The sequence below is a fragment of the Physella acuta genome, unplaced genomic scaffold (assembly GCF_028476545.2).
Source record: "Physella acuta isolate Inbredline_101_S28 unplaced genomic scaffold, ASM2847654v3 ptg000019l, whole genome shotgun sequence".
In the NCBI taxonomy this organism is placed as follows: Eukaryota; Metazoa; Mollusca; class Gastropoda; family Physidae; genus Physella; species Physella acuta.
In genome coordinates, this window is record NW_026731539.1 from 231,488 (window position 1) to 253,252 (window position 21,765).

Here is a 21,765-nt window from a genome sequence, read left to right on the forward strand (position 1 = left end):
GGGTGTCTGCTGTATCTGTCACAAGTTGGGTGTTTGCTGTATCTGTCACAAGTTGGGTGTCTGCTGTATCTGTCACAAGTTGGGTGTTTGCTGTATCTGTCACAAGTTGGGTGTCTGCTGTATCTGTCACAAGTTGGGTGTTTGCTGTATCTGTCACAAGTTGGGTGTCTGCTGTATCTGTCACAAGTTGGGTGTCTGCTGTATCTGTCACAAGTTGGGTGTCTGCTGTATCTGTCACAAGTTGGGTGTCTGCTGTATCTGTCACAAGTTGGGTGTTTGCTGTATCTGTCACAAGTTGGGTGTCTGCTGTATCTGTCACAAGTTGGGTGTCTGCTGTATCTGTCACAAGTTGGGTGTTTGCTGTATCTGTCACAAGTTGGGTGTCTGCTGTATCTGTCACAAGTTGGGTGTCTGCTGTATCTGTCACAAGTTGGGTGTTTGCTGTATCTGTCACAAGTTGGGTGTCTGCTGTATCTGTCACAAGTTGGGTGTCTGCTGTATCTGTCACAAGTTGGGTGTTTGCTGTATCTGTCACAAGTTGGGTGTCTGCTGTATCTGTCACAAGTTGGGTGTCTGCTGTATCTGTCACAAGTTGGGTGTTTGCTGTATCTGTCACAAGTTGGGTGTTTGCTGTATCTGTCACAAGTTGGGTGTCTGCTGTATCTGTCACAAGTTGGGTGTCTGCTGTATCTGTCACAAGTTGGGTGTTTGCTGTATCTGTCACAAGTTGGGTGTCTGCTGTATTTGTCACAAGTTGGGTGTCTGCTGTATCTGTCACAAGTTGGGTGTCTGCTGTATCTGTCACAAGTTGGGTGTCTGCTGTGTCTGTCACAAGTTGGGTGTCTGCTGTATCTGTCACAAGTTGGGTGTCTGCTGTATCTGTCACAAGTTGGGTGTCTGCTGTATCTGTCACAAGTTGGGTGTCTGCTGTATCTGTCACAAGTTGGGTGTCTGCTGTATCTGTCACAAGTTGGGTGTCTGCTGTATCTGTCACAAGTTGGGTGTCTGCTGTATCTGTCACAAGTTGGGTGTCTGCTGTATCTGTCACAAGTTGGGTGTTTGCTGTATCTGTCACAAGTTGGGTGTCTGCTGTATCTGTCACATACAAGAAGAGGATGGAAATATGTAATCACTTGCACCAAGAATCTAAAAGCCCCTCATTTTAATACAAAGAGCTTAAGGCCACTCATTTTAATATAAAGAGCTAAAAAAATAATCAATTATAAAATAAGCCTTAAAATATTTCTGAACAATATAATTTGAGGCACAACCGTTTGACACATGCGTGCCTTTAAAACCTACTACACAAATACTGTGTTGCCTGGTTGAAGCACCGATCATTTCCCCTCACTCCTTGTTGCAAAACAACAACACTGAGCAACTTTACGACTGAAACCCCTTTACGACATTTCGCCAAACTAAGTGTAGGCAATTTCAAGGTGTACAACTGGATGAAAAACTAATCGATACATCTTAAACTTCATAATAAAAATACAGTTTAATCCAAGCGATTACATATTGCATTAAAGTTTGTTTTGTTGAAACTTTTGAAAGCGAATGTCCAGTTAATACTCCTTAAATCAATGTAACTATTTAACTAACGTAGTTTGTTCTATTCAACTAACGTCACACTAACTACAGATTCAGTATCGACACGAACATACACAGCCTCGAAGCACTGACGAAGCGAGCCTATACGAATCACTGACCAAGCGAGCCTATACGAATCACTGACCGAGCCTATACGAATCACTGACCAAACGAGCCTATACGAATCACTGACCAAACGAGCCTATACGATTGACCAAGCGACCGTATCGAATGTCGCAAGGTCCTGTTCAAAGAAAAGACTTGCCCACATCGTTGACTAAATGGCCCATGACCACGTCTTGAAGTTAAGTGCGCATGCTCACAGAGAGGGGCCCGAACTCGATTCCCTAGACACACCCCACTACCCCCCCCTCCCCGACATTAACATCTCTACCCCCAAGCCCCACCCTGATATAATTAGGTTAACTATTTTGAAGAAGACGGATTAAATGTGTATGTACAAGAACTCCGTGATAGAATTTACATTCAGTACAATGTTAATATTTTCTTATTCTCGAACACTTCACCAGTTCTAAGTTTAAAATAATACCATTTGATGTTCTGAAAGCGCAACCAATCTATACGCCGATTTAAAATTAAAGTAATAAAACTAATCTTGTTATTCTCCCTAATTCAGTCTTCGCCTTGACCTTAATTAACCCTAAATAATTTTTTTAGAATTAACGAGCATTTGATCACACACACACAAATTAGCTAGCTAAAAATATATCTTTACAGCTTTATAGTTGTTTGTTTTGATAATGGGCTCCAATTAATCTCATAGTGGGCAACATAACACTTAGCATGGCCCGCTAAACATCAAAATTATCCTTGATAGAATCACAAACAACAATTTATTATTCACAGAAGTCTCACCTATTTTTTATCTTCTTAAATCGAAAAGATTGCGACTTCAGAAAAACGCAAACCCCAGTCGAAGATGTGAAAACTAATCTCCCGACTAAAATGAATGTTCAGATTTCTCAGGCCATTGGAGTTGTTTCCCTTACAGCTCGTTCCACTCTTTTCTTCCAAGACTTTTTTTTTATCTCCCCTCATTCGCATGGGCCTGAACTCGCAGACCGACGATTCGTTGGGACGTTCATGTATTTGGACGTTCCTATCCCACCCCTCCCTGCACGCATATAAACCGTAATCACAGCAATGTTATTTCTCAGGCCACGCCACACCATCCAAAAATAAGGTGGGAAAAAAAATTAATAAGCGTCTACATTGGGACATTTATTTCTCAACGAATGGGGTAGTAGGGATTGTCTTCACTTATTGTGGTATACTTTTGGGGGGGGGGGGGGGGGGGGGGGGGGGGGGGGGAGGGGGGGGAGTGATGGAGGCAGAAATTTGTCATGGGCTGTGGGATGGGGTCAAAAAATATTTTTTCGTATATATATATAAATATATATATATATATATATATATATATATATATATATATATATATATATATATATATATATATATATATATATATATATATATATTATTTCTCCTCGAAGAGACTAGGCTTAGGAAGCAAGATAAGATTACATAAGAAATTGCATATAAATAAAATAAAATAATATATATATATATATATATATATATATATATATATATATATATATATATATATATATACATATATATATATATATATATATATATACATATATATATATATATATATATATATATATATATACATATATATATATATATATATATATATATATATATATATATATATATATATATATATATATATATATATATACAATATATATATATATATATATATATATATATATATATATATATATATATATATATTGTTGTTGTTGTGCTGAGCGAAGTGGGGTCTATCCGCATCCTACCACCGGACTGTGAGTTCTAAGTCATTGATCTTACGAGATATGCAGCAGTCATTTCAGCCCCGGTCTTGTATTCTTTAAGTCATCTCGACATCCTGGGTGACTGAGTGTATAACGTGCAGTCAGAAATTTCCAAAATTTGGTTGCCTGGTGTGATCGATTGGTCGTCTGCTGCATCGTTCAGTGTCGGGGTCTTCTGTGGTCACGTGTTTCAATAACAAAGAGTAACAATAACTCTAGCTAACAATAATACTAGCTACCATTAATGCTAGCTACCAATATCACTAGCTACCAATATCTCTTGCTACCAATAAAACAAGCTACCAATAACACTAGCTACCAATAACAGTGGCTAACAATAACTTTGGCTACCAATAAAACAAGCTACCAATAACACTAGCTACCAATAACAGTGGCTAACAATAACTTTGGCTACCAATAACACTAGCTACCAATAACAGTGGCTAACAATAACTTTGGCTACCAATAACACTAGCTACCAATTACAATAGCTACCAATAACTTTGGCTACCAATAACACAAGCTAACAATATTGCATGCTACCAATAACACTGTCTACCAATAACACTAGCTACCAATTACAATAGCTACCAATATTGCATGCTACCAATAACACTGTCTGCCAATAACAGTGGCTACCAATAACTTTGGCTACCAATAACACAAGCTAACAATATTGCATGCTACCAATTACATTGGCTACCAATAACACTAGCTACCACTAACATTTGCTACCAATCGCATTATCTGTTGATTACATTTCCTACCGATATTACCGGCTACCAATAATATTGGCTACAGAGGATATACTAGCTGATCTCCGTAGAAAAATAAAATCACACATCGCGCTGTTGAATACACACACGACCCTGAACTAAGGGCAGTCCAGGTCTCACCAGTGGTAGATTGATCTGTTTAATTTCATCATCTACATGTCAGTCAAAGACCGTCGTCAATTTGATTAAAAAAGGGATCAATTTCAACATATAAGGGGGAGGGGTGGGTACTGCATACAGTGTCCAATTGGGGTCGTTATGGGAGTGCAAGACACTTTCTATTGGCCCAGTGCACTAGAGTTATCTATTGCTTAGTGCAGGGGTCTCCAAACTTTTCAGACCGAGGGCCGCATTAACTATCAAATTTCAGTTCGGGGGCCAGATTCTTCCAGGCATGTTTTTAATTTTTCTGCACCAAGTTCCTCATCACAAACAAATGATTTTTCCTTGGACAAAAATTCGCGGGCCGTAGTTTGGAGACCCCTGGCCTAGTGCACTAGAGTTATCTATTAGCCCAGTGCACTAAAGTTATCTATTGCCCAATGCACTAGAGTTATCTATTGGCCCAGTGCACTAGAGTTATCTATTAGCCCAATGCACTAGAGTTATCTATTGGCCCCGTGCAATGAAGTTAACTATTGGCCCAGTGCACTATTTTAGTGCATGTCTCATTCTATTGGCCCAATAAAGTAGAGACAACTATTTCACTAGATTTCTCAATGTATGAATCTGAATCCCGTGCCTATCAACAATGTTTTGACATCATTTCACAACACCAACCGATTTTCACAAAGCCGATACACATATACAACCATCCAAACTATTCACACTTTCATTATCATTGATTTACTTCTTAAAGAACAATTCACCGCCCGGGGCTACCTACTCAACCACTTGTTCTGTTTAATAAATGTTTGTTTTTTTATAAATTAAAAACACAAACAATCACACACGCAGACACACACACGCACACAAACACACACTTAGACACACACTCAAAAAGAAACGCTGAAGTACTAGGCTACTCTTCACAACTCAAAAAAGAAAAACCTCAACATTAATTAAACGACTTAATTAATTTACCCCCAGGACATCTTCACCCCTTCCCACCGTAATTCCACAACAGCTTTCGCGTGTTAGACAGTTAAAAAAGACGCGAGTCTTTTCAGTTTCAGACGCTTTAAAAAATATCAAAATAGTAGCGGGAGTAGCCGCCCTTTCATTTCACTCTGTCCAAGATGGTTCGAAAGGAAATTTCCCGAGGGAAACTGTAAGGAAAAGATTTGTCACGTAAAGACTTGCAGGTTTTTCCAGAGAATAGATTCCAGTTCCCTTCTAATCAACACATAGACTGACATCTGTGTAGACTAAAGTGTGATGTATGTGGTTTCAACATTTTTTTACTGATACGTTGTTTCATAAAAGAGGGTTCCTGTATTCAAATTTGGACACTTACATAGGTTTTGATAAATAACCTTCTTGTACTATTTCATAGTAATTTGCTTCGGTTTAGGTTAAGGATAGCTTAAATGCCATAACTGAGTTTTAACAAGTGCATAATATAACGTATAAAGACAGTGGCGTAGCTAGGATTTTTGGGCCCCTAAGCAAAAAGTGTTAGTGGGCCCCTCAGAGGCGTAGCGACCCCGACCGGGTACAAACTTTCTATTTGCACCCCCCCCCCTCCTTCCGACTTTCGATTTGCACCCCCCCCCCCTCAAGCTTTCGAAAAACGGCCCCTATTTGCCTTGGGCCCTATGCCTTCCTTACGCTAGCTTTACGGTAGCTACGCCACTGTATAAAAATAGGAATGGGAGTTTAAGTTAAGTTTACGTTGAGATGTGGGGTTAAAGCTAAGGGTAGATTTAAAATCTGATTTCATCAGTCGAATTCTTGATTGTAAAGTTAATTGGCATGACATCAATTAAATTCCAAATTAATTGATCCTATAGAGAAGAGGTACAAAGAGCAAAACAAAAATTTTGTTTTAATTCACTGTCTAAAACAATGCTAGGCTCAAAACTTGATGGATTGGTCTACCAGAAAAAAATACCCTAAAGCCTCTAAAAGTTTTTAACATTCTTCATAAAAACCAAACACTCGGTTCTGCTCACGATAACACTGCCCACTTGTTCAAGCCCACTTGATAAAATCCCCTTGAATAAGCCCACTTGATTAAGCCCACTTGATAAAATCCACTTTGTAAAGCCAACTTGATAACCGCAAGTTGAAAAAATTACACTAGAGGCTATTGTCATTTTTATTTTTACTTTATCAAAGTACCTACAAACACACTTCCAGATGTTGGCGTCATATAATCGATATGTAAGGGTGAGACAATCAGTCTAGGCTCGTCTAATTACAGCTATCAAGGAATTAACCTGAAGTCTTATAAATTTTGACGAGAATTGTGAAGTCTGCTAATTGTGCCCTGCTAATCTGAGTAGCAGTGTTTCTTCCAGACTTTTTTTCTCCGGGGGGGGGGGGGGGCACTTGACATTTTTTTTTATATATAAATTATATAAATTTCATTTCGTTCGGGGGGCGGTAAAAAAATTTCGGGGGTGCTTCACCCTCCCCCCCCCCCCCCCCCGAAGAGATGCCTGGAAGAAACTCTGCTGAGTAGTTCTGCAACTGTGACGCCCTTGTCTTCCCCTTCTTCTCCCCCCTGCCACAGTGCCCTGTGTTATTGTTTTAGAAAGGTCACCGGCCAGGGCGCTAGAGTTCCTAGATGAACTTCAACGGTCACATGTTGATGATCAAGGCGAGCCATCTACGGGGGGGTGTCTGGCTGTGGTCAGACATGTAGAGGGGTGGTCACCGACATGCGACACTTAGCTCTAGACACACCACTTGTAACGACATAAACACATACATACACATATATTTACATTCATAAATACATATACATCTGCAATGGCGTAAGCAGTGTTTTTGTTCCAGGGGTGTCCCTATGGGGAGGGGGGATCCATACGTATACTTACATTTCTAAAACTTAATATGAGACAATAGTAATTCTCAAACTGCCTACGCCTCTAAATACACACATACACACAATACATACTGCAAAAATCTTTTGAAGTAATATATCAATGAAGCTGCTCTAAATCAATCATTAAACACAAACAATGTGTATGAATTTAATTTGCGTTTTCCTTCCTTTATTTCGAGAGAGAGATAAATATGAACATTGTTCAAGGACTGAAATTTGTATAAGATCACCTAATATGTTCAGCAGAAAAAACAATCAATTATACCTCTTCCGTCTTGAAAACACTGTTTGAATTCAACTTTTTAAAAAAGTAGAAGTTCGATATCTTTCATTCATCGATTTCCGTAATTGCTCGATTCAACATAGTTTTTTAGTGTAGTGTATATTGATCGGCTAATTGTCCATTCTTCAACTAGGAATGTTTATTTTGTGGCAGTAGAAGTATTTGTAAATACTTGCTTGAGGAATAATAATCATTCGAAGAGAATACATTTTCTTCTCCTATATCTCTCCCCATCCCTGTCTCTCTTGACATATAAAATGTATGGCCACATTCCTTGCCAGTACCTCACAACAGTTGTATAAAATCAAAGTAAGTTTCGGAAGTTCTGGGGAAGCGATGTTTATATATATATATATATTATATATATATATATATATATATATATATATATATATATATATATATATATATATATATATATATATATATATATATATATATATATATATATATATATAATATATATATATTATATATATATATATATGTATACATGTGGCGTAGCGAAGTCGGGTGTCACCCGGTGCGGCACTTAATGGTGTCATTAAAGGCGTAGCAACACTCTTCCCGGGGACAAACTTTCAACTTTCGATTTGCACCCCCCCCCCCCCTCAAACTTTTGATTTGCACCTCTTAAAAGACTATTTAACACTCGAATTAATCACTTAATTAAGTGGAATTATCATTTTTCTCTATATATTTTGCTATTTTTTGCCATTATGTCACCCCCCCTAAATGGTGTCACCCGGTGCGATCCGCCCCCCCCCCCCCCCCGCCCCCCCCCCCTCGCTACGCCTCTGTATATACATATACACAAATATATATATATATATATATATATATATATATATATATATATATATATATATATATATATATATATATAATATATAAACCAAACATGTGTATTTCCATATTCTATTGAACGTCAGTATCATGGAGTAAAAAAAAAGATTCCATCTCTGAATTGCGTGATTTCGTGTGAAATGCGACACCCTCGCGAGCACCTCGACCGAGAAAAAAAACCCTTGCAAGATTGAATCTTTTTCCGAAATAATTATTCCAACGCAACGCTATTGTCCTGTTTTTAAATAGCATGAATTAAAGTTTACTTTTTTTAAAAACATTGAACGATGCTACAAACACGATTCTAAGTGTAGGGGAAGGGGGGGGGAGCTGCATCGATAAATATAACAAGCTGTGTAATGCAAGGGGACTGTAGAGAGTGTTTTGGACCAATTATGGTTGGTTGTGTCCCATATTTGACCAATTATGGTACTCATCAATCCTCTAATCTAAGATTGTATATCTTTAAAAAAAAATGTCGCATTACAGCTTTTACTTTTAATTATTGTAATTAATTGTGTGTGTTCATGTATGGTAACCAAAGAGTATGTTCATGACAAATTTTCAAGCAATGTATCACTTTAAGTAACAAATAATGTATCAGTCTAATATAAGACTTCACAAATTATAAACAGCAAATGTTTATCCGTGCAGTCTACAACTTTTTTCCCCAGAAGGTCTGTCTTATAACATTTTTACTTTCTCGTATATACGAAGTATAGAGAAAGTCTTGTAATCGTGCAAAAAAAAATCGAGATTTTTACAAATCTCGACGTTTTACACCTCACTGATACGGAAAAACATAATTTTGCAATCTTGTCCGAATGTCTGTAGGTCTGTCTGTGTGTCTGTCTGTGTGTCTGTCTGTGTGTCTGTCTGTGTGTCTGTCTGTGTGTCTGTCTGTGTGTCTGTCTGTGTGTCTGTCTGTGTTTAAACACGATAACTTGAGTACCGCTACAGCTAGGTTGATGAAATTTCATATATAAGTATTTTATCAAAATCGTAGATCCTGATAAACTTTTGAGCGATTTCCGATAACCGGAAGGGGTACTTTTTCTACTTTGAATTTTTCAAACGCCTATAACTTGAGTACTATGTCAAATTTTGAGTAATTTCCGTTCACCGGAAGTACTAATTTACGCTATTTCCGATTTCTCAAAAAAAAAAAGCATGTAAATTTATAAAGTACTAGTAATATTGCGCACTATTATGCACATTTTGTTTTGGCGTTCGCTTGGTGCGCAATTCTTTTTTCTATGAGATTCTATTCTATTTTTCAAAGTTTAAGTAATTAAAAATCATGTCTATATTCCAAGTTATATAAGAATATTCGAGAATGTTTAGGGGAGATCACTCCCTGTTTGTTTAAAAAAGAAATGCATGATATAAATTGTCTAAATCAAGAGGAATCGGCGCCACTTGAGCCTTGTCATTTAATTTATTCCACGTGGTTAAGTTCTCTACAGACCAATCAGGAAATGGAGCGAGGAAGTGGCATCTTGTTATCCTTTAACAAGAGGGAGAATTTCTACAGCTGTCCGATCAACAAATGCACCATCATGCCTACGTCTGATATTTCTTGCCTACGTCTGATATTTCTTGCCTGGGTCTGATATTTGTTGCCTACGTCTGATATTTCTTGCCCACGTCTGAAATTTCTTGCCTGCGTCTGATATATCTTGCCTGCGTCTGATATTTCTTGTCTACGTCTGATATTTCTTGCCTACGTCTGATATTTCTTGCCTGGGTCTGATATTTCTTGCCTACGTCTAATATTTCTTGCCTACGTCTGATATTTCTTGTCTACGTCTGATATTTCTTGCCTACGTCTAATATTTCTTGCCTACGTCTGATATTTCTTGCCTGGGTCTGATATTTCTTGCCTACGTCTGATATTTCTTGTCTACGTCTGATATTTCTTGCCTACGTCTGATATTTCTTGCCTACGTCTGATATTTCTTACCTACGTCTGATATTTCTTGCCCACGTCTGATATTTCTTGCCTACGTCTGATATTTCTTGCCCACGTCTGATATTTCTTGCCTACGTCTGATATTTCTTGCCCACGTCTGATATTTCTTGCCTACGTCTGATATTTCTTGCCAATGGCAACAAGACACAGTTATATATCACACGTCTGCTGATTTAATACACGGGTGATTAATGATTCGTGGACAGCCATTTTTCCTGTAATACGTCTCTTCCGCAACGGGGTATCGTTTGTCACGAGTTACATAATCAGCTTGAACCAATGGTAGAAGATGCACTGGCTTGTATTGTTTCATTGGCTGAGGGTTTTACGTTTGGTATCTGGGGATTAACTTGTACAGTGGTAAATTTTACTCTAAACACACTGCTTGCCAATTTGTCAAGAACATACTTTTTGCTTGCTAGTAGTAAATTTTACTCTAAACACACTGCTTACCAATTTGTCAAGAACATACTTTTTGCTTGCCAGTGGTAAATTTTACTCTAAACACACTGCTTACCAATTTGTCAAGAACATACTTTTTGCTTGCCAGTGGTAAATTTTACTCTAAACACACTGCTTACCAATTTGTCAAGAACATACTTTTTGCTTGCCAGTGGTAAATTTTACTCTAAACACACTGCTTACCAATTTGTCAAGAACATACTTTTTGCTTGCCAGTGGTAAATTTTACTCTAAACACATTGCTTACCAATTTGTCAAGAACATACTTTTTGCTTGCCAGTGGTAAATTTTACTCTAAACACATTGCTTGCCAATTTGTCAAGAACATACTTTTTGCTTGCCAGTGGTAAATTTTACTCTAAACACATTGCTTGCCAATTTGTCAAGAACATACTTTTTGCTTGCCAGTGGTAAATTTTACTCTAAACTTAATGAATAACATTTGAATGTGTGAAAAAGTTTATTTCTTCAAGTGTTTACGTTAATCACTAGAACAAAGCGCGTCAACAAATCCTTTTAAGTTAACTCTCGATCCCATGTTAGTTTCTTCAACTCACATCAGAAGTGACCGCTTTTGTTTTCTTATATGTCAAGACCTTTTCACAAACTGCATTATTTTCAACACTTAGGTTTTTTGATTTCATTGCTTAGAAACATTTTTTAAAATCTAATATCTTATAAAAATTAAGATTTTTTTTTCTTTCTTGAATAAGTTTGTCCAAAAACAAGATCAAATAAAACTAGTCTATTTTTTTTTCTTTCGGTATTTGAATGAATATTGTGATCAGCGTTATGTTAGGCAACTTTGCCTTCTTTCCTCTGTCCATTTAGTTACAAATAACAACACAAACTGCATGGATTTCTGCTTATTTCATCTACACCTTAAATAAAACAAATAGGCCGCTAACTGCATATATTTCTACTTATTTCATCTATTATTTAAATTTAACAACCACTGGGCTGTTAACTACATATATATCTACTTATTTCATCTACCATGTAAACTAACTAATAGGTCCGATAACTACATATATATCTGCTTATTTCATCTAACATTTAAACTAAACAACAAGTCCATTAACTACATATATATCTAATTATTTCATCTACCATTTAAACTAACCAATAGGTCCGCTAACTATATATATATATATATATATATATATATATATATATATATATATATATATATATATATATATATATATATATATATATATATATATGCTTATCTCATCTACCATTCTAACTAACCAAGAGGTCTGGTCACTACTTATATATCTGCTTATTTCATCTACCATTTAAACTAAACATCAGGGCCGCTAACTACGAACGTGCCGTGAGAATCTGGTACCAAATGCTACCAGAAACCCCACAGTGTCTAACAGCACCGAAGTCACGTAAGCGCCCGCCCTAGCAGTGTACTCACTTTAATCAAAGCCCTCGGCACCAGTGCTCAACTTTCAGATGGAATAGTTTATAATAATAGAGCTCCTCTACGAGACACAAAAAAATCACGGCGACCGGTTAAAATTATCCGGCACTACAAATGTCTGATACAAGGAGGAGAAATAAAATTCTTGTCTTGTGATTAAGCTGAGTGGGTTGGCGAAACACGGGCGGTGTGTGCATGGTGTGTGTGTTTTGGTGTGTGTATATGGTGTGTGGTTTTTGTTGTGTGTACATGGTGTGTGGGTTTTTTTGTGTATATGGTGTGTGGGTTTTGTTATGCGTATATGATATGTGATGTATATGATGTGTGGGTGTATGTGTATATGTGTGAGATGGTCACATATATGTGTGTATGTGTATATGATATAGCCGACCTGACGTGCATACATAATGTGCGGGTGGTGATATATTTATGTGTATATGTGTGAGGTGATCGTTTATGCGTATGTGTACTTGATATGTAACTGATGACGTATGTATGTGTATATGTGAGATTGTTTATATTTGTATATGTGTACTTGATATATGTGAGTTAACATGTATGTGTACGTGTACATAATATATTCGTGCCGACGTATGTACTTGATGTGTACATTGTCTGCACATGATATACAGGCGGTGACGTGTGTACATCAGGTAGCGCGTAAAACGTATGTACACATATTCAACTAGAGTTGACATGTATGTTGTATGTCAGTGAAAATAATCAAACCCTGTTTTAATGCTAATTATTAATTATTCAAACACACACGAAGCAGATCACAAGTTCTGAGGCCTAGGATTTTATCAAGACTTTATTTTAATATTTAAACAAAATTCTACGCTTTAAAATTACACTGTTGATATTCCACAACATCAACTCCTATTATTCTGCTTTCCTCGCAACAGATTTTCTTCAAGTTCCTAAAACTCAGATCATGCACCATAAAAAAAGAATAACTCCTATCATAAAAATGCACTATAACAATTATGAACTTTAGCTCAGCTTAAATAATAGATCACGCACTATAAAAATGATGGACGCCGACTCCCACATACAATGGAAGACTTCCCAATGACACAGCTTGACGCTTTTAGTTTTTTCTTTGTCTCAGAGTTCCAAAAAATGGCGTAACTTCCGGCAAACAATAAGCCTCGTTCTGGATTACTGGGCTATTTTTTCCGCCCGCTAGAGATCTTGAGAGCAGTCTGAGACCATTTCATGAAAGCGACACGCAGAGCAGCATCTTTTCATTATAGACGCCCACGTTATCCTCCACATCCCACACTATCCTACATAACCCACATTATCCTCAATAACCCACACCGTCCTCTACAACCCAAATTATAACCCAGAACCTCCACCATTCCCCACCACCCCCACAACCCACACCTTTCCCACAACTCACCCCCCCCACAACCCAATCCATCCCCCACAACCCACACCATTCCCCTACACCCACAACACCCCCAAAAACCCCCACCATTCCCACAACCCAATCCTCACACAACAACCCACACCATCCCGTAACGCACATACACTCATGCTGTTTAAAGAAAATGATTGATGTATTCAAAACAAAAAGTAGCTCCCAAATTTGTTCTAATTAAAAAAAATTAACAAACGAACCCAAATTTGTTCTAATTAAAACAAAATTAACAAATGGACTCTAATTTTTAGACAATAAATTATACAACAACTCGCGAGCTGTTTCAAACTCATTAAATCAATATCATGTAGCCCATTGAATTAATCATGTATCGCATTATCGATGTATCATATACTTCCTGTTTGAAAGATTGTACAGTGTCTGTTATTTTTTAATTGATGTGTTAAGACTTTTCCAATAACCAACGCATGTGTTTTTGTTAGCAATGTTGTTTTTTGTTTCTTTTTTCTTTTTTTCTTATTTAGAATAACAAAAACAAAATCAATGTTGTTTTTATTTTTACATTTCAATTGAATTTAACAAAACCTGTGTTTTGATGGAAGTTTTGAATAATATGATCTAAATAACAAGCAAGCTTTGTTATTCCCATATGGCTTTTTTTTAAACAAATCTTCTATATAGTACCATGAAGGGGGGCGTTCTATTACATATGTAATAGATGTAGTAGATAATCACAGGTAAACGTAAAATGGCCCCCAAACGCGATTACTTATTTTAGCGCGTATTCCATCTAGGTCGCTTTATATCGACATCACATCACTATATTGCTACAAAACAATTCTAAATCCAAAGCTGGATGCTGTTGTTTAATACTGAACTTGTGAGTAGGACCTACATTCAAACACAACCAAATTTTATAAATTCTGCAGTCAGATCGAAGGTTTTATTTTATCGTGATGGTCAATCCATAAAAATAAAAAAAATAGTCAAACATTTATTGAATACAAAATCCCAACCAAATTAGATAAAGTTATGACCGAATTTAAAACCGCATTTCCCAAATCAACTTTTCACCGGTGCAAATATAGTCCGACCAACACAATTTTAGGGTGTTAAATTGTTTCTAAAAATAGCTCTAAAATAATTTAAACCCTGCGCATTGACAGCACGAGACATCAAAAGAAATCTATAAATATTCATGAGACCCTCGTGGATTTGAACTTTTATTCACGCGACGCCATTTTGTTTAACGTTTTTTTTTCTTTCACAAGGATCACAGTGGGTGTAGAGAGTATTTTAATACACAAAACATCGCGTGCGAGATCGCGACATTTACTTGCGGGAATTTTTTAGGGATGAATTCGGAAATAATTTTATTTCCGGGCTTTTACATGGCTCTGTTATATTTTTTAAAAACATTTATAGAGCCGTTCACTTCTGACACTTGTAGAAACTATTTTTTAAGCGTAATAAAATTCAATGTTATTTTTTTAAATAATAGTTTTAAAAATGTTTAAGCAGTTTCATTCCAACAGTAAATCTTTTGAAGATTGAGAGTCCGCAAAACGCCTTTTGATTTCAAATGATGCGACATCAAAAATTAAAGGGCAGCTTTTATTTATCTGTTGGGTTTGTATTAGTTTAAGATTATCAATATAAAAACGAGACGTTATTAAGAGATCAATTATATATATGTATATATATATATATATATATATATATATATATATATATATATATATATATATATATATAGGTAAATCCTTCATCTAATACACGAGTAATGCCTTTATTCATTATTAATCTTAATTTCAAAAATACTAATTTTTTTGGCAATCCATGTATGAAATTTAGTTTTCAAAGCAATATGACAATCTCTGTTGATTTTTTTTTAAATTGTAACTTTTTAACACCACCAATTTGTAATTAAATTACGTATCTTTCCAGCAAATTATTTTTATAGTATTAACATTTCCTACTGAAACATTTAAACCTCAAACAAGATTGATTTTTAAACTTAACTATTCAGCACACAAAACGTTTTTACCTTTAAAAGTATAGCTTCCCAAAAGCACACAATTAAAAATTAAAACGTAACATTTTAGTACGCACCCAAATTATAACCTTAAACTTAACACTTCAATATCTCTCTCATGAACCTTAGGTTCAACCGTACAGAAACTCTTGAACGAAACTCTCAGCTTATTATCGGACAAAAAAATACCACTTTAAAAAAAACCACCCCGACTTAATGAGCGGTTTCCACATACAGTTAGAAACCCCTCATTCATCACGACACATACTGAAAGTTCGATGAAATTTTTTTCTAGATTTTATTTATGAAATCTCCGGTTTTAAAACGGAGTTCTATTCATCTTTTTTCTCTCATTGTTCTAGCTGACTGTCTGATCTTTTAATATCAACTCTTTAATCACTTGAATCTACGATCACGTCAAATACTGATCAATTGAACAAGTGTTTTTAAAGCTCTTTTATCATGGGTGTTTTTTAAAGGTTTTTTATCATCTGTGTGTTTTTTAAAAGCTCTTTTATTCTGGGTGTTTTTAAAAAGCTCTTTTATTCTGGGTGTTTTTAAAGGTCTTTAATCCTGGGTGTTTTTTTTAAAGGTCTTTTAACCTGGGTGGTTTTTAAGAGCACTTTTATCCTGGGTATTTTTTAAAAGCTCTTTAATCCTGGGTGTTTTTTTAAATCTCTTTTATCCTGGGTATATTTTAAAGGTCTTTAATCATGTGTGTGTGTTTTTAAAAGCTCTTTTATCCTGGGTGTTTTATAAAAGCTCTTTTATCATGGGTGTTTTTTAAAGGTTTTTTATCATCTGTGTGTTTTTTAAAAGCTCTTTTATTCTGGGTGTTTTTAAAAAGCTCTTTTATTCTGGGTGTTTTTAAAGGTCTTTAATCCTGGGTGTTTTTTTTAAAGGTCTTTTAACCTGGGTGGTTTTTAAGAGCACTTTTATCTTGGGTATTTTTTAAAGGTCTTTAATCCTGGGTGTTTTTTTCAATCTCTTTTATCCTGGGTGTTTTTTAAAGGTCTTTTATCATGTGTGTGTGTTTTTAAAAGCTCTTTTATCCTGGGTGTTTTATAAAAGCACTTTTATCCTGTGTGTTTTTTAAAGGTCTTTTATCATCTGTGTGTTTTTTAAAAGCTCTTTTATTCTGGGTGTTTTTAAAAAGCTCTTTTATTCTGGGTGTTTTTTTTAAAGGTCTTTTAACCTGGGTGGTTTTTAAGAGCACTTTTATCCTGGGTATTTTTTAAAAGCTCTTTAATCCTGGGTGTTTTTTTAAATCTCTTTTATCCTGGGTGTTTTTTAAAGGTCTTTAATCCTGGGTGTTTTTTAAAGGTCTTTAATCCTGGGTGTTTTTTTTAATCTCTTTTATCCTGGGTGTTTTTTAAAGGTCTTTTATCATGTGTGTGTGTTTTTAAAAGCTCTATTACCCTGGGTGTTTTTTAAAAGCTTTATTATCCTGTGTGTTTTTAAAAGCAATTCTGAAATCTGTAATATTAAAGCGAACATTCAAGGCAAACTGACGCTGTAAATTACATGTCTGAGGCTTAACAACAAAAAAAAAACACACAGTAAAAATGGTGAGATTTAAATTAAGCAGGCAGTCTGTACGCACAGCACTGCTTAACCCATGGCACGATTTCACCAAATGAGATTTCTGGATTCTTTCTGGTCGTACTCCACATAAATCCTGGACACGGCTTTAACTCTAAACCTGTACAGTTGTAATATAGACAAGTAATTTACAATTTACAACGTGTATACCAAATTTACACCGAGTATACCAAATTTACAACGTGTATACCAATGGCTTAAAAAGACATGGACTCTTCTTTCCCTACACTTTGGACTAACTTGTGGGTAATAGAGATGTTTACAGCCGCATCAAGCTTGTGAACTATTTTTATAACAAATGTCACCTTTGCTTGTGTCACCTTTGCTTGTGTCACCTTTGCTTGTGTCACCTTTGCTTGTGTCACCTTTGCTTGTGTCACCTTTGCTTGTGTCACCTTTGCTTGTGTCACCTTTGCTTGTGTCACCTTTGCTTGTGTCACCTTTGCTTGTGTCACCTTTGCTTGTGTCACCTTTGCTTGTGTCACCTTTGCTTGTGTCACCTTTGCTTGTGTCACCTTTGCTTGTGTCACCTTTGCTTGGGTCAACTTTGCTTGTGTCACCTTTGCTTGTGTCACCTTTGCTTGTGTAACCTTTGCTTGTGTCACCTTTGATTGTGTCACCTTTGCTTGTGTAACATTTGCTTGGGTCACCTTTGCTTGGGTCACCTATTGCTGTAAACCCTACAAAAACTTGACCAGGCTGACACAAACACAACTATCGATCACAAGTCACAAGTTGGTTGATCAAATCACGTGACCCCGTTCTATTTAAACTGTCTGTAAACAACGATGCTTTTAACTGAAACAAATCGTTTAATTTTTTTAACCAAAGCTGCACTGAAACTAGTTTAAATTAACCAACTTCAAATTAAACTGATTTTTTTAAAAATTACAATATAAATTCAGTCGTCCGAAATCACATTGGTCGTGCTGACAAACTTTTCGTTTCTGTGTCTAAACTTAGGCATCCATGATGTTGTTAAATACTATAAATATTTTACGGTGAGATATTGTGTCTGAGATCAATTGTCCATAATTTAATTTGTCCTGCTATACTTAGTCCTGAGATAATTTGTCCTGAATCATTTGTCCATGATATCATTTGTCCTGCTATACTTAGTCCTGAGATAATTTGTCCTGAATCATTTGTCCATGATATCATTTGTCCTGATATATTTTGTCTTGAGATCATTTGTCCGCGAGATATTTTGTCTGTGATATTTTGTCCTGAGATCATTTGTCCTGAGATCATTTGTCCTGAGATCATTTGTCCTGAGATCATTTGTCCTGAGATCATTTGTCCTGAGATCATTTGTCCTGATATATTTTGTCTGGGATATTTTGTCCTGAGATCATTTGTCATGGAACCAAATGAATCTGCGCATATACAGTCACTAGACATATTTTAAATTGCTTTATCTGACAACATCGAAGAAAAATTAAACAATGGTAGAGCCTGTTTTCAGGTGAATCGTTTTAAAAAAACTTGACGTCGTTTTTGGTGACCCCATCAGCAAAAACTATCAACTCAAATGACGCAAAATGTTAACATGGTGTTTTCATACTCCATGAATATTTAAGTAAATGTGCAGACAATTTAGATTCTCGCTTACGTAAGAGCTTATCAGTTTCGCTTCAATAATAGATCCTACTTTTTATCGCTAAATGTCTGATTGGATTATTTAAGCGAGGTTCTGATAGGATGCTATTTTATTTTAAAACACTGCTCAATTTGAACTGTCAACTTCTTGAGAAAAAATATAACCCATATTTTTTTTACTCCGTCTCGAAAAATATGTAACGAGCGATATGATTGGTTGATATTTGTTTTGTCTAGAAAAATATGTCACATATATTATTTGAAGGATAGCTTTTACAGTATAAGGGTTAGATTATTTTAGGGATAAAGAAGAAACAAAATTGTTTTAATATGTTCTTAAAGATAATTCACCCAGATTTGTCAATCTGTTTGTTTTTTTAAAACTAATAACCACATTTTTATTCCACTGTTTTTATTTCAGATATTTAAAGTTAATGTTTTTAAATCTATTAATTAGTTTCGTTACTCCTAATATTGTAATTAGGTTTTGTCTTAAATGATTTTCCTTGTCGGGAAAGAAGAGGGGGGGGGTAGGCTGTGACAGCAATAATAAATAACACTATCGAAGTGAGTCAAGTGTTTTCTAGGAGCTAGAACATAGAGCTGGCATGTCTTCTCCCGACAATAATTGTTCTATTTCAATTAACCTCCCCACCCCCACCCCCACCCCCATCCTAATTACCACATTTTTTTCCTCTCGTGTGTGCCTGCTACATGCCACACAATAACAAACATACAAGCGTGTATACAAACCGTCGCGGTTTGATTCAGTCTACATTACAAATGTGTTTTTTTAAGTACAAGTCAAGTTTATTTTTATTTGAACCATAGAGAGAATTTTAGCGGACTGGGTATTTGTATTTAGATAAGGGACTGTATCATTCAGAGAGTATCTATTTAAGGGGACATTATTGCTAATCTCGAACTAGGGCCCCAGAGGAGATTCGCAAGCTAAGGATAGCAATTTATCTAGCAGATGAACTCCAAAATCAAACAAATGTTGTTTTCCAGATAAATTTAGGGTGGGACAAAATCTATGGAAACCAACCGAGACAGAAAAACAGGCTGAAATCTGAATCAATGGACCATTTTGCGCAAAACATGTTGACACGTAATACTTTATAGGTTCATTTAAATTTAAGTGGTTTTGTATAAAACAACCTACATTTTAAAATGTAACAAAATGTAACGAATTACAGTGTCATAAAAAAACGTAATAAAATACACAATATTGTAACTAAACATGGCGAAAAACAAACTCACGAAACATAACGTCATGAAAATTATGTAACGCAAATTAACAAATCGAAACGAAACGCAGTTGAACGAAGCTCAACGTATCGAAACGCAACGGAATTAAACCTCACAGAAGTCGCTTCACCTATAAACAACAACAGGCTAAGTGCTAGTAGCACTTCTCTGATGAGTCTCCGTGATTGACGGGAGAATGGAAGGACACACTCCACCAGTTGTGGACTGTACTGTCAGTTAATGGGCAATGAAAGTTTGATGATATGGCTCCAACAACTACTGCGCAGTTTTAATTACTTCATCATTAATTACACCGCTTTAATTTACACTATTGCACTGGACAATATCCTCTCTCGCTGACCACAACTCTCTAAATAAATATTTGTATCAACAAATCACATCTACCTTTCTCAATCCAACCACTATTGTCTGTTTAATATCACACCCACAATTTTCACACACTTTTTATCACACGACTACACATCCTCTGCCACCACACACTTCCATTGCGCCAACCACCCATTCCCTGTCCCCAAACACACATCCACTACCCCTGCCCCTGCCCCCAACCACACATCCCCTGTCCCTGTCCCCAACCACACATCCCCTGCCCCCACCCACACAACCCGTCCCCATTCCCAACCACACATCCTCTGCCCCCAACCACACATCCCCTGCCCCCAACCACACATCCCCAACCCCTGCCCCAACCACACATCCCCTGCCCCCAACCACACATATTCACACAACCCGTGCCCCTCACCACATCCCTCCCCATCCCACCATCTACCAGCCCATCCTTACCCAGACCATCCTTCACCAGAAAACAGCCAACCAACTATATTTAACTCAGTTCTCTCCCCCTGATTTATCGATATGATTGATAGCCTTGTCGTGATCTGGTCGCCACTGACCAGCCAGAAGATCTTGGCGCTGGTCCAGTTGAAGAAATCACAATACGATCCACTGCTCTAGCTCTCCAACCAAAGAAAAGAAAAAAAAATAATCTTCTTTTTATGTCTTTAGGATCTGACTTCATTTTCCCAAGCAACCTGCAAACAATATTTAGTAAAGGTTTAATCTAGAGCTTCAACAAAACCATAATCAGAGACTAGCTTATTAATCCTAAACTATCAGTGCACAATTTATTTATAGGTAAAAGTATACTTGGACATTTTTATCAACATGACAATAAATTGTACTTAGAAGACCTTAACTATTATGATACAACTTTGAGCTCTCGTTAACTCAAGATGTCTGTGATTGGTTAGTTCATTAGTTCATCCAGTTTTTCCATACGTCAACTATCATACGAGTTGTCCAACAAACATGTTGTCCGTCAAGTCATCCAACAAATATGTTGTTTCTATCACAAGCTAACCAACGACGCGTCAAGTTAAACCAAGATTTGATGGAAAACTCAAATGATGTCTTGTTGCTTGAGTTTCAAGTTAAACCAAGATTTGATGAAAACTCAAATGATGTCTTGTTGCTTGAGTTTCAAGTTAAACCAAGATTTGATGAAAAACTCAAATGATGTCTTGTTGCTTGAGTTTCAAGTTAAACCAAGATTTGATGAAAACTCATATGATGTCTTGTTGCTTGAGCTTTAAGTTAAACCAAGATTTGATGAAAAAATCTCAGAT

General features: G+C 36.3%; 1 protein-coding gene across 1 annotated transcript in view; it reads left to right on the plus strand.

Moving 5' to 3' along the window:
- LOC131939478 (uncharacterized) overlaps nucleotides 1-21,765 on the plus strand; it is a 61,779-nt gene that overhangs the window by 12,986 nt on the left and 27,028 nt on the right. The gene's annotated exons all lie outside the window — the stretch shown is intronic.